Below are 15021 nucleotides of genomic sequence, written 5' to 3'. Positions count from 1 at the left end.
CAAGCACTAAGGATTAGGTTGGAAATTTAAGCAAATCCTCCCTGTTCAGTATAATATGAATTTGTTGACAGCACTGGTTATCAGAAAACATTTGCCCTCTTTCAGTTTGTTATTCTTAACTGTGTCTTGTGCCTCCTTGTCCTAAAATGTGGAGAAAAAGCTTGATTTTCTCTGCCTTTCCCAAAGCAGTTGGGCTTCTTCCAAGCATTTGCAGAGCAATGGAAAAAAAAGAAAATGCCTTGTTAAATCCTCAAGTACTAAGAAGGCTCTCAGCTGTGGACAATGCGCCATGTACATTGCAGATGAAACAAATCATAGAGTATAACCTGTTAAGGATGTAATTGAGATACATGCAATCATTAACCTTGGAACAGACTGGGAATCAGTTAATGAATCAAATCAATACCCTCTCCACTGATCCATAATAATTTGAAAGAAATGAAAAATTTAACAGTTGCAGTATGTGAAGTTATCATGGACTGCAATTAGCCAGCCTCTGGGAGATTATGTTACCTAGTTACCAGCGGATATGTGTAATTTCCTTGGATCTTCCAAGAGAGATTTTTATAAGGACAGGTGCCAGACAGGGAACTAGGTCACAAAGACACCTTAGGCGCTGTCTGTCACTAGGTCAGCTCTCCTTTCCTTCCTTTTACCTCCTAATACCCTGCCCCTTAAGCCAATGGGGATGTTTTAGAAGGACATTTCCAGGGTTTCATGACCTGGGTTCACGTCTGCCCATCAAAAGCAAATTTTAAAATGCATTTGTTATGCACACTACTTCAAACTCAGATTTTAATTAATGTGTTATCAAAAGAGAAAGATGTCTGTCAGATGTATACATATATTTCAAACGCACTAGTGATTACAAACAATTAAAGAAACTGAACCACGCATAGCCTACTTAGGCAGATGCATAATGATCTTGAAGGCTACAGCTATTTTACATTTTTGGTCATGTAATTTGCATAAATTTACATTAATACAATGGATACATGCTTTGCTAGAGGTAGATGAAATACTTTCACATTTTCCCATGTTGTTTAGCTTGCCCTGCCTCTGAATCAATTTGTTCACTTTTTTTTACACACCAGGCAAAAAATGTTTCTAATTTGTCTCTGAATTTTATTTCACTTTACAAAATGAATGTTTATATATTATTTTTAAAATGTGGGCATCCCATGAGCTGTTTCTTCTTCCTTTTATACGTTTTCTTGGATGCATTATTCATTTTCTTGAAGAAGAACTGCATCAGGACATTTGGAAAAATGTGATTATTGAAGTTTTGCCTTACATACTGGATTGGAAAGAGAGGATTAATTGAAGTCAAATCAGACAGATTTCTTTCCCCTTCTTAGTCACTACTATATATACCACATAGAGCTTTCATGGTTAAGATATAATTGAGATGGAAAAAGAAACAAACTCTTATTACATGGCTTACTTCCAGTCAATGTTTGTGTGATTCTCTTATGGGCTTTGAGTGAATTAGGGGGAAAGGAAAGCATAAGTGGACCACAGACCATGGATTTCTTAATTATTATTTTTTTTACTTCTGCTGCACTCAGAAAACTGCTAGATTGGAATTCTCCGTCATATTATGCAGTCCAATTACAAGCCATAAAAATGAGGGAATATTACAGTGATTTATGAGGACTGGTATGTGAACGTTTCTGACAATAAAGGGTGGCCCATGATTTTGTTTTGCCCAAAATGCCACTCAGAAACATGTTGCAGCCTGAAATTCATTTAGACATGTTCTGAGCACACATATGTACGGTGCATGTTCACAACAGCCTGTTGTGTATTTTGTGTTATTGTGTTGTATTATTATAATAGTTTTTATTTTTAATTTTGTTCATCAGAATTATTGAAATGGGAGACTATAGATAGACGATAGAAGAAAGAAAGAAAGAAAGAAAGAAAGAAAGAAAGAAAGAAAGAAAGAAAGAAAGAAAGAAAGAAAGAAAGAAAGGCAGACAGACTGACAGAGGATAGAAAGAGATTTTTTTCAGGGAATAGTGATTATTTCTACCACTGCTACCATCTTCAGCCTCTGTCTCCACTCCCTTCTAACAGGAATAATCAGTCTGCAAGGCTTTCTAATATGGGTATCAACTAGTAGGCTCTATAACCAGAATTGTTTTCAAATTTAAGAGTCAGTCAGGCCTGCAGAAAACAATTTCTTTTCTTTTTTTAATTTATTTTTCCCCCCCACTTGTATATTCCTTCAAGTTTCATAAGTCCATTTCTTAAATTACAATCCGGCTTCTCAAATTCAGGTTTTCATCACTTATATATTTCTTCAATTGTCATAAAATTTAATATTCAATCTTCCAATACTACTCCATCAATCAAATATCAAGCAAATAATCATTTAAACTACATCCACAATATAACAGTAAACAGTTAAAATCATTACATCCACATTATCTAAATTCATAAATTTCACTTTCCAACCTTCACAATTGAGTAGTATCATCCGATAGATTTATACCATACAAATAGCAAATAACACAAATCCTATAATTTATATCCTAAACAAATCAATTCCAAAAATTAACCATAATCATCCTATTCACATCTTAAACATTCCTCCCCTCTCCCATTCTATTTTTCATCATTTCCAAACAATTTCTTGAAGGAGCAAAGGCAGTTGCATCTCTTCATAAATCATAGAGGAGCTGTATTGTTACTCTCTGCTAAAAAAAAAGAGCTTCACTAGACCCTTCAGAAAGTGATAGAGGAACTGCGTTAGAAGTAAGGGAATTTCTGTTAAGCACAGATTGAAATTCCTTGCCTGAGTGTGAATAACTTGCACTGGCAATAGAAATGGGGGGGGGGGAATTAAAGTATCAGAAATGCATGTCAAATATATGTATATCATCGATGATAGATAATAAACAGCTCATTTTCTAACACCAAAATAAGGAAAGAAAGAAAAGAGGAGAAGAAGAAACACTGTTGTCGCTTACTTCCACAGCATGTAATCTGTGATAACCATGCACAGTAGGATAGTTAGTTCGCTACCACATGCAAAGCAGAAAGCAGATGGTATAGCTGATATAGATCACAGGAACGTAAGTGACTGTCAGTGTGCCTGTCTCTGTATGTTCGTGTGTAAATCAGCAAGGAATATGACATTGACATACTCCATCAAGTCTCGTTTATAAAGAACAAGTAGTGCAACATTCTGTGCATCTGGCAAAGTAACTGAGGCTGTCAATCTGTGGATACCGCTGACATTGTACTACTAGCATCACTTCCATCTGTGTTGTTTTTCTAAGGCTACTTTTTTACTTGTATGATATGAACTGGTAGTTGTTGGGGAGGTCTGAGTAATCCGGAAACAGTTTCAGCAGTCAAGTAATGGAAATTATATAACAAATGACTAAAAGCTTCCAACAGTAAAGGATAAAGCTTCACTTCTTACCAATGACTCCACAAACACTAAAAATTATATTACTGTTGTACAGTATGTGTGATCAGACAGATAATGAGAAAGGGAAAAGAGGAAAAGCCTATCAGAAAGAGCCTAAAATTAATTGCTGTTTAATGTTGTTTAATGAACAAGTTCTATTTTCCTATCAAAGATCTCTTTGTACCTGGCTGGCGTGTGATCTGTACTAAACTCTTGTACTCTAGAGAACAATATGCACAGTGAAGGTATGATAAAAATAAGTAGTAAACATTAATCTCAGGGAAATTTTGGAAGGGCAGAGGAGACCATGGATTGCATATAACAATTTCATTTTCTCATAACCAACTTACTCATAGTTTGCAGGTAAATTTGTAATGCAGGTACATTCCAGGGTGCCATGTATTAATAAGTTTAGTAGTCAATGCCATATCACAGCTAGAAACTTCATATTGGTGTTAATTACCCATAGTCTGTAGAGCAGGGGTGTCAAACTCAAGGCCCGAGGGCTGGACCCGGCCCACAGGCTGCTTAGATCTGGCCTGTGGGGCCGCCCTGGAAACAGTGAGGGACTGGCAGATAGTGCCTCTGTCAGTGAAAACGGAGCTTGGGTGGGCCTCCCAAGCTCCGTTTTTGCTGTGCAGAGCACTTGGGCCACCACAGGCACACCTTACATGAGTGATGTGGAGCTAGCCATACTCACCTGGCCCCCTGATATCAAACACAACCCTGATGTGGCCTTCAATGAAATTTAGTTTGACACCCCTGTTGTAGAGTGTCCCCTCCCAAAAAAAAAAAAAAAAGGATTCTGAATGCTTAGAGTGGATTACTTGTTTTGTCAATAGAAAAAAAATGTTGTGTGAACACAGCCAATTGTGATAGTCAAAGATTCTTTAAAAAGCATATCACAGTTTAGCACCTGTGTTTCTTGGTATTATACCATCCTCCCAGCTTTAACATCTTTTCGGTAAATCCGATTCCATGTGTCCTTATTAAGTTGCCCTTTATAAAGATCATTTGTAAGTGAGGGCAAGGCTATTGACCTCATTCTCAAATTATTTTTCTTTAAGCATTTCTTTTTATACTTACAGAAATAACTGAAGCCTTTTTATTCCTATTTTGCAATGCTGATTTGAATGGATTTCGCTGAGATTAATAATTTGTTTGACCATATAATGCAGCATATTCCAATGGCTGTATAAGAATATTTCCCAGTACAAATTATTACATAATAGTTGTAAGAATTCACTCTGAAAATGAGCCCATGAATCAATCTCTTCAATAGATTCCATGGGAGCTGGGTGAATTGATCATAGAGTTTTGAAATTCATAGTTGTCCTTAGATCGTGCAATAATGGACCTGTATTCTAAATTCAAGTATGTCATAAATAATGACAAAGAAGCCCTGAATTTAAAAAAAAATACAGCACCATTCCATTTAAATTGCAGAAGATAATGTTTGTGATCTCTTGTTGAAGAAATTAAAGGTTTCAAAATGGGAATCATTAGGGTATTAGAAGATACGTGATCTTGTATGTTTTACAAGGCTGGTTAGCTGCCATCTTTGGCCATATTCCAAGCCAGCTTGTTCTACAGACTAAGCAAAACCCAGTCCAAAAACTCAATGAAGGGGAAAAAATAGGAAGCCAGCTCTGAATTGCAAGGGAACTAAGCATATAGCGTAGCAGTTTTCCAAGAAATATGAGTAGTCTTGTTAATTCTTATTTTATTATTTCATTGTTTCCGCATTTCATTTTACTTACGCTTAACATATATATATTTATATGTTTCACAACATTTATATGTTGTGGAACATATAAATATATATTTATATGTTCCACAAACATATTTATATGTTTACAAACATATTTATATGTTTCACATATAAATAAACATCTCAAATCTTTTCGTCAATATTCAGTTGGTGAATTTTCTGGTAGGAGTATTCCACAACTGAAATACTACTACAAAATATATTTATCCTAGTAATTATTATAGATGGCAGAAACCATTCTATTTGTACATCAACAAAGAATTAAGGTGACCTCAGTTTCAATATTCCTGATGTGGGTACCTGAGAAAGAATATATTGCAGCAATTGTCCACTCCACATTACTTTGGAAGTCCTTGACTCAATTCAATCATCAAATCAGAAGCAATCTTTGGAAATGCAGAGATTAACCTTCCCAAATATGAATATGAATCTAAAGCTGAGCTAAATTGCATGTCTTGTTGAATTCATTTGAAAGATAAAATATTATGAAGCAATAGGAATTTCAGTAAGACACAATACACTTCTTTAATTTTTCTTTATTTTAAAGCCTTCCCCCCTTTTGCTTTGATGCAGAATATAATGAAAATTTAAAAATAATAGCTCTATAGTAAGTGTTATCTGCGGTTTGTTTTAGAAAGATGGCAGGAATAAATGTTTCCGGTCTATAAGGCAAGAAGATGAGGTTGGGCATTCTTCAGTGGTGGGTTGCTATCGATATGCCCTGAATAGGGCGAACAAGTAGTGGCGGCGGGAGGCTTTGCTCACCCACCCGGACGCCTCTGCACATGCGCAGAAGCAACATGCACATGCGCACACCCACAAGTGAACCAGTAGCAAACGAAATTGAAACCCACTACTGGCATCCTTCAAAGGTTTTTAAGACCTGCTGCTGATTTCCCCACAAGCACTGCACCTCTCTGCTGTTTATTAAGCTTCCCAAGTTTTTTTTCCAAACTTCAGTGCAATCTGGGAAAAAATGCTGCTGCTTTAATCCATCCATTAAAGTAAATTCAACTCATAGCTTGTGTACAAGCCTAAAAAAAGTGCTTTAATGAATAAAAGCGTCATAGCTTGACCCAGATATACAGTCCAAAGCTCTTCTGAATCATTTTCAGTGTGCATGATCATATAAGGATGTCTCTTTTTGAATGTGGGTTTGCTAGTTAGAAAAAGCAGTATGAGAAACAAAGTCACTGGTTGATGAGTTATTTGTTCCATTATACCAGGGGTGTTAAACTCGCATCGTCACAGCAGCGTCACATGATGTATTTATTTATTTATTTATTTATTTATTTTGTCACAACAATATATGTAACTATCATACAGAAAGGTTATATAGTATATAAAGGTATAAGCATATATATATATATATATATATATATATATATATATATATATATATATATATATATATATATATATATATATATACGTCTTTGGTTGTTCGGGTTTTCTCCCGTGTAAAATTGGAAGTGTCTTGGCGACGTTTCGACGAAGTCTCATTCGTCATCTTCAGGCTTCAGCTTCGTGCTTCTGGGAGCAATGTGTGATCGCAGCTGTTTCTTCCTTTTAACTGCTAGTGGGGGTTTGAACTGATTGGGTGGGAGCTTGGCTGTGCTCTGATTGGATGTGGGGTTTGTTGTGCTCTGATTGGCTGGGGGTGTGTCCTGTGTTGGTGGGGGCTTGTTTGTGCTCAGATTGGTCTGTGTGGGGGGGGGTTTTGAGCTGGTGAGCTGCATAGCTGTTGTTTGGCTTTGTGGTGGTGCTACATCTTCATAGTGGGTGTCAGTCTGCTGCATGTATGGATTGGAGGGGTTTGAAATGGCTAATGTTGCAGCTGCGGTCTGGCTTCTGGTCCTTGGTCGTGCTTCATGATCAGTGTGGGTTTGGGTCTGCTTTCTGGGTGGATGTGGTGGTGACATCCTGTGTGGACCTCGTGAGTGTGGGTCTGGTGTCATTCCTCGTGTTAGGGACTCGTTTGTCAATAAGGCGGGTTTCAAATGGCTGGTAGGCGGAGGTGTCATCTCGTTTGTTCATGCTGTGTGGGCGTTTTCTATCTCAATGGCTTCTCTGATTATTCTGTTGTTAAAGTGTTCAGTTTTGGCGATAGTTCTGGTCTTTTAAAGTCAATATCGTGTCCTGTGACTTTAAAGTGTTGGACCAGGAAGAAGTTAGTTCCTCTTTTTGAATGAGTTCTTGTGTTCTTCAATGCGTGCACTTATTCTTCTGTTGGTTTGTCCAATGTATGTGGTGGGGCAGGCGGTGCATGGGATTTCATATACTCCTTGATTTTCTAACTCAATTTTGTCTTTGGGGTTTCTTAGGATGGTGGATATTTTTTGGTTTGTGCAGAATGCTGTCTTGATGTTGTGTTTGTGGAGGATCTTGCTGATTCTGTCTGTGGTGCCTTTTATATATGGGAGGAGGGCTGTGCCGTTTTCTTGTTCTCTGTCTTGGATTTTAGTGGGGGGTTCTTTTTGGATTAGCTTGGTAATCTTATTTGTTTGGAATCCATTGGATGTTAGTACGTTAGTGAGAGTGTCTAGTTCGGGTTTTAGGTGTTGTTCATCAGCTAAGCATTTTGTTCTGGAGATGAGTGTCTTGGCTACGGAGTTGATCTGTGCTGGGTGGTGGTGTGAGAGTGCGTGCAGATAGCGGTTTGTGTGTGTTTTCTTCTGGTAGATGGTGTGTCCTAGGGAGCCATTGGGTTTCTGTAGACTAAGACATCCAGGAAGGAAGTTGGTTATTAACTTCTGTTTCCATGGTGAACTGTATTTTGGGGTGTAGGCTATTGAGGTGTGTGAGGAAGTTGTCAAGTTTTTCTTTCCCGTGTGGCCAGATTATGAAGGTGTCGTCTACATATCTGAGCCAGAGTTTGGGTTTGTGATCAGATTTTTCTAGAGCTTGGGTTTCAAAGTGTTCCATGTAGAGGTTGGCAATGACAGGTGAGAGGGGTGATCCCATGGGTGCTCCTTCTACTTGTTTGTATTTTTGTCCATTATAGATGAAGTATGTGTTGGATAGGCAGTGGTTGGTCAGATCTAGGATGTGCTTGGGGGGGTTATATTTGTTTTGGATAGCTGTCAAGGCTTCTTTGATTGGCACTTGGGTGAAGAGGGATATGACATCAAAGCTCACGAGTAGGTCGCTGGGCTGTAAGTTTTGTTTCTTTATGATCTCTATGAACTGGAATGAGTTTTTTACGTGTGAGGTGATGGATTCTGCATAGGGCTGTAGTTGTTTGGCGAGAAATTTGGCTAGGTTTTGTAGAGGTGAGCCTATGGAGCTGACTATGGGTCTGAGTGGGGGTTCCTTCTTTGTGTATCTTGGGAGGCCATAGAGCTTAGGGCATCTGGATGATTTCTCTGGGAATGATTCTTTGTTGGATTTCTTCACTGATGGGGAGGCTTTTATTTTGGATCTAGTGGTTTTTCTAGGTAGGTGGTGGGGTCTGTGTTTAGGGGCTTGTATGCAGGGTCTTGGAGTAGGTTGGTTAATTTGGTTTGGTAGTCAGATGTGTTCATAACCACCGTGGCGTTGCCCTTGTCTGCTGGTAGGATTATTATGCTGGTATCTTTTTTCAGGTTAAGTAGTGCTGTCTGTTCCTCTTTGGGTAAGTTGCTTTTGGGTGGCTTGCTGCTGCAGAGGATGTTGGAGATCTCGAGTCTGATTTTGTTAGCGTCATCGGGGTTGATTTTGGTCAGGCTGGTTTCAACTCCGCATATAATGCTTTCGGTGGGGATGTATTTGGGAGTGACTGCAAAGTTGAATCCTTTGGAAAGGACATCGGTTTCAGCTTTGGTGAGGATCCTATCTGAGATGTTATGCACTGTTTGTTTCATGTGTTGCTGTGAGGGTGGAGGGGTTTGTTTCTGGCGTTCTTGTAGTCTTCGGAGTTTGTTGGTGTGCGTGTCTGTCTTGAGGGTGGTCTGTGTTTCGGCTCTCCAGACGGCAAGTTGTTTGGATTTGTCCCAAAGTGCAGGGTGCATCTTGTTGCTGAGTTTGAGGTGAAGTGTGAGGAGATCTTTGTTGATTTGATCTAGGAGGAATCTTTTTGTGTGAAGTTCATTTCTGATTAAGGCCAATTCTGTTCTTTTTAGGATGCGTTTGGTGGCTGCAGAGTTGGAGTGGAATTTCAATTGGAAGCATTTGGGGATTAAATTTTGATCGCGGCAGTTTCGTAGGAATGCGAGGTCACATAAAATGGAAGCTCTTTGGACTTCTAGTTTTTCATAGGTCCTGGTCAGATGGTGGATTTCCTCCCCGTAGAGGTGCAATATTTGTTTTCTGAGGTTTTCACGGGTGTTTGTATATAGGTCTTTGGTTGTTCGGGTTTTCTCCCGTGTAAAATTGGAAGTGTCTTGGCGACGTTTCGACGAAGTCTCATTCGTCATCTTCAGGCTTCAGCTTCGTGCTTCTGGGAGCAATGTGTGATCGCAGCTGTTTCTTCCTTTTAACTGCTAGTGGGGGTTTGAACTGATTGGGTGGGAGCTTGGCTGTGCTCTGATTGGATGGGGGTTTTTTGGTGCTCTGATTGGATGGGGGTGTGTCCTGTGTTGGTGGGGGCTTGGTTGTGCTCAGTTTAGTCTGTGTTGCAGGGGGATTTGAGCTGGTGAGCTGCATAGCTGTTGTTTGGCTTTGTGGTCGTGCTACATCTTCATAGTGGGTGTCAGTCTGCTGCATGTATGGATTGGAGGGGTTTGAAATGGCTAATGTTGCAGCTGCGGTCTGGCTTCTGGTCCTTGGTCGTGCTTCATGATCAGTGTGGGTTTGGGTCTGCTTTCTGGGTGGATGTGCGGTGGTGACATCCTGTGTGGACCTCGTGAGTGTGGGTCTGGTGTCCCTCGTGTTAGGGACTCGTTTGTCAATAAAGGCGGGTTTCCAAATGGCTGGTAGGCGGGAGGTGTCATCTCGTTTGTTCATGCTGTGTGGGCGTGTTTCTATCTCAATGGCTTCTCTGATTATTCTGTTGTTAAAGTGTTCAGTTTTGGCGATAGTTCTGGTCTTTTTAAAGTCAATATCGTGTCCTGTGACTTTAAAGTGTTGGACCAGGGAAGAAGTTTGTTCCTCTTTTTTGAATGAGTTCTTGTGTTCTTCAATGCGTGCACTTATTCTTCTGTTGGTTTGTCCAATGTATGTGGTGGGGCAGGCGGTGCATGGGATTTCATATACTCCTTGATTTTCTAACTCAATTTTGTCTTTGGGGTTTCTTAGGATGGTGGATATTTTTCTGTTTGTGCAGAATGCTGTCTTGATGTTGTGTTTGTGGAGGATCTTGCTGATTCTGTCTGTGGTGCCTTTTATATATGGGAGGAGGGCTGTGCCGTTTTCTTGTTCTCTGTCTTGGATTTTAGTGGGGGGTTCTTTTTGGATTAGCTTGGTAATCTTATTTGTTTGGAATCCATTGGATGTTAGTACGTTAGTGAGAGTGTCTAGTTCGGGTTTTAGGTGTTGTTCATCAGCTAAGCATTTTGTTCTGGAGATGAGTGTCTTGGCTACGGAGTTGATCTGTGCTGGGTGGTGGTGTGAGAGTGCGTGCAGATAGCGGTTTGTGTGTGTTTTCTTCTGGTAGATGGTGTGTCCTAGGGAGCCATTGGGTTTTCTGTAGACTAAGACATCCAGGAAGGGAAGTTGGTTATTAACTTCTGTTTCCATGGTGAACTGTATTTTGGGGTGTAGGCTTCCTATATATATATAGGAAGAAGAAAAGAAAAACAATAGGACAGGAACGGTATTTTATTTATTTGAATTTATATCCCGCCCTTCTCCGAAGACTCAGGGTGGCTTACATTGTGTAAGGTAGGCACGTTTGTGCGCTTATGCACGCCCCTTATGGTCCTCTTAGGAATGGGGTGAGGTCAATAGTAGAAAGTTTTTGGTTAAAGCTTTTAGGATTATCAGAAGAGACCACAGAGTCAGGTAAAGTATTCCAAGCACTGATGATTCTGTTACAGAAGTCATATTTTCTGCAATCTAGATTAAAGCGGTTGACATTAGAATAGAATAGAATAGAATAGAATAGAATAGAATTTTATTGGCCAAGTGTGATTGGACACACAAGGAATTTGTCTTGGTGCATATGCTCTCAGTGTACATAAAAGAAAAGATACGTTCATCAAGGTACAACATTTACAACACAATTGATGATAATATATCAATATAAATCATAAGGATTGCCAGCAACAAGTTATAGTCATACAGTCATAAGTGGAAAGAGATTGGTGATGGGAACTATGAAACGATTAATTAAATTAATTAAATTAAATTAATTACTGCAGATTCAGTAAATAGTCTGACAGTGTTGAGGGAATTATTTGTTTAGCAGAGTGATGGCCTTCGGGAAAAAACTGTTCTTGTGTCTAGTTGTTCTGGTGTGCAGTGCTCTATAGCGTCGTTTTGAGGGTAGGAGTTGAAACAGTTTATGTCCAGGATGCGAGGGATCTGCAAATATTTTCACGGCCCTCTTCTTGATTCGTGCAGTATACAGGTCCTCAATGGAAGGCAAGTTGGTAGCAATTATTTTTTCTGCAGTTCTAATTATCCTCTGAAGTCTGTGTTTTTCTTGTTGGGTTGCAGAACCGAACCAGACAGTTATAGAGGTGCAAATGACAGACTCAATAATTCCTCTGTAGAATTGGATCAGCAGCTCCTTGGGCAGTTTGAGCTTACTGAGTTGGCGCAGAAAGAACATTCTTTGTTGTCCTTTTTTAATGATGTTTTTGATGTTAGCTGTCCATTTGAGATCTTGCGATATGATTTTAAATTTTAAGTTTAAATCTATTGGTTGCTCTTGTATTATTGCAATTAAAGCTGAAGTAGTCTTTGACAGGAAGGACATTACAATAGAGGATTCTATGAGTTAAGCTTAGGTCTTGTCGAAGGCGACAGAGTTCCAAGTTTTCCAAGCCCAGGATTTCAAGTCTAGTGGGATAAGGTATTTTGTTGTTTACAGAGGAATGGAGAACTCTTATTGTAAAATATTTCTGGACACGTTCAATTGATGCCAGAGATATGGTGAGGGTTCCAAACAGGTGAGCTGTATTCTAGAATTGGTCTAGCAAATGTTTTATATGCTCTGGTTAGTAGTGTAGTGTTTTTGGAAAAGAAGCTACACAAGATTAGGTTTACAACTCTTAGAGCCTTTTTTGCTATGTATTTGCTGTGGGCTTTGGCACTTAGATCATTTGACATGAAAACTCCAAGGTCTTTAACAGGATGGGGGTCATCTGTGAGGTAATGTCCATCAAGCGAGTACTTAGTGTTTGGGTTCTTTTTTCCTATATGTAAGACTGAGCATTTGCTGGTTGAGATTTGGAGTTGCCAAGTTTTAGACCAAGCGGTTAGATGATCAAGGTCTTTTTGAATGATAGATGTATTATCAGTGGTGTTAAATAGTTTGACATCGTCAGCAAAGAGAACACAATTACTTGAGATATGGTCACAAAGATCATTAATGTATAGTATGAAGAGTGTTGGTCCAAGGATGCTGCCTTGAGGAACGCCACTCTTGACAGGAACAGGATTTGATAGAGCATTGCCAATTTTGACCACTTGTTGTCTGTTAGACAGAAAAGCAGATATCCATTTGTGAAGGGGTCCTGAAATGCCGTAGGATTTTAGTTTTAGGAGAAGTTTATCGTGTACTACTGAGTCACAAGTATCACAAGTTTTCCCTCCTTTTCTAAGACGACCATGGCCTGGGTGTGATTCGTCCGGCCTGCGGGCCACAAGTTTGACACCACTGCATTTTACCCTACCTTTCCTTTAGCACAATATACCCAAGATCACCTCTCATTTCATTGTCATTTTAACAATGCAGAAGTATACAGTATATTGAAATAAGAAAATGATTTAGTTACTGATAGGTATCAAACACTTTAACTGGTAAACTGAGAGGCATAGTGGGTCAGTAGCTTAATGATGCTGGAGATGGTTTTTGCTCTTGTTGTTTGAGTCCTAGCATTGGATGGCAGGGGTGGGCTCCCATAACTTACCTCAGCTTCTGTCCACCTAGCAGTTTGAAAGTATGTTCTATTTGAGTAGATAAGTAGATACCACTTAGGTGGGGAGACGAGCCAGCATTTTGTGCAGATGGTTAGAATCCTGCCAGGACTGAAACTTTCTGGTTGCGTAGTCCATTTGGTGGATGGAGAGGGCCCCAGATGATACTGGAGAAAAGCCACTTATCTTTCTTTTTGATGCAGAGCTAGCTTGCCCTCTTGTGGCACAGGGTTAGCAAACAGGCAGACAAACAGGGTTAGCAATAGGCAAATTATTACTCTGCATTAGCATTGTAGTCTCCTGGTTAATGTAATATCGCTATATGTTAAATAAATAAATAGTATACTGCACTAGTTTTATGCAATACATACATACATTCAAGCATTTCTCATAAAGCAAAGTCATTAAGTACTTAGATTACTTTGCAAAATTAAAACAGCATTAACATCTCTCTTCTTTTTTTTCAAGATGCTGTGATTGGAATAACCAATATGATCTCAAGGAACTCTCTGGTTTGAAGCCAGATCTTCTCTCTGATCTATTAGTCAAATCCAATACGGTTCTTGGTTAATTATGATTGGTAAATTAATACTGTGTCATCATCTGTAGTTTTCCATGGTAGCACAATAGTTAAAATACAGTATTGGAGGCTAATACTACTGACTGCCAGCAGTTCGATTCTGACATGCTCAAGGTTGACTCAGCCTCTAGCAAGTCAGTAAAATGAGGACCCAGATTGTTGGGGGCAATGTGCTGCAGCAATGTGTAAACTGCTTAGAGAGTGTAAAGCACTGTGAAGTGGTATATAAGTCTAAGTGCTATTGCTATATCTGGAACTCTGAAGAAACAGATCTGGACTGGAAATATATAGATCACATTCAGAATTCATTCATTTCATCTTGGTTAAAAGGAAATATATTTGAAGCTACTGTGTTTTTCCTTTGAATTAAATTTTGACCAAAGTTGGTACACTCTGTTATAATATTTTGCTATCAAAAAATCAGCTTCACTAATTCAAAATACTTGCATCCAACTCCCATTGTGTTGAAGCAAATGATTCACATTTCCTTCTGATGTCAGGTTTCACATAAGGCAGGAATTATAATTTTCTTCAATTCCTTCCTTCACAAATTATTCTACTCTATACTTTCAATCAGTATAGAGCTGGAAGGGACCTTGGAGGTCTTCTAGTCCAACCCCCTGCTTAAGCAAGAGAACCTATACCATTTCACACAAGTGACTGTCCAGTGTCTTCTTAAAAACCTCCAGTGATGAAGCACCTACAACTTCTGATGGCAAGCTGTTCCACTGGTTAATTGTCCACACTGTTAGGAAGTTTCTCCTCAATTCCAAATTGCTTCTCTCCTTGATTAATTTTCATCCATTGTTTCTTGTCCTGCCCTCTGGTGCTTTGGAAAATAAATTGACCCTCTCCACTTTGTGGCAGCCTCTCAAATATTGTAATACTGCTATCATATCCCCACTAGTCCTTCTTTTCTCTAGACTAGTCAAACCCAAATTCTGCAACCGTTCTTCATATGTTTTAGTCTCCAGGCCTTTAATCACCTTAGTTGCTCTTCTTTTCACTTTTCCCAAAGTCTCAACATCTTTTTTGTAATGTGGTGACCAAACCTGGATGCAGTATTCCAGGTGTGGTCTTACTAAGGCTTGATAAAGTGGTACTAATACTTCACCTGATTTTGATTCTATGCCTTTATTTATACAACCAAGGATTGTATTAGCTTTTTTGGCTGCTGCCGCACACTGCTGACTCGTGTTTAAGTGATCATCCAGTAGGACTCCAAGGTCCCTCTCAGAGTTACTGCTT

The sequence above is a fragment of the Ahaetulla prasina genome, chromosome 2 (genome assembly GCF_028640845.1).
Source record: "Ahaetulla prasina isolate Xishuangbanna chromosome 2, ASM2864084v1, whole genome shotgun sequence".
Taxonomy (NCBI): Eukaryota; Metazoa; Chordata; class Lepidosauria; order Squamata; family Colubridae; genus Ahaetulla; species Ahaetulla prasina.
Note: the sequence above shows the minus strand (reverse complement) of the source record.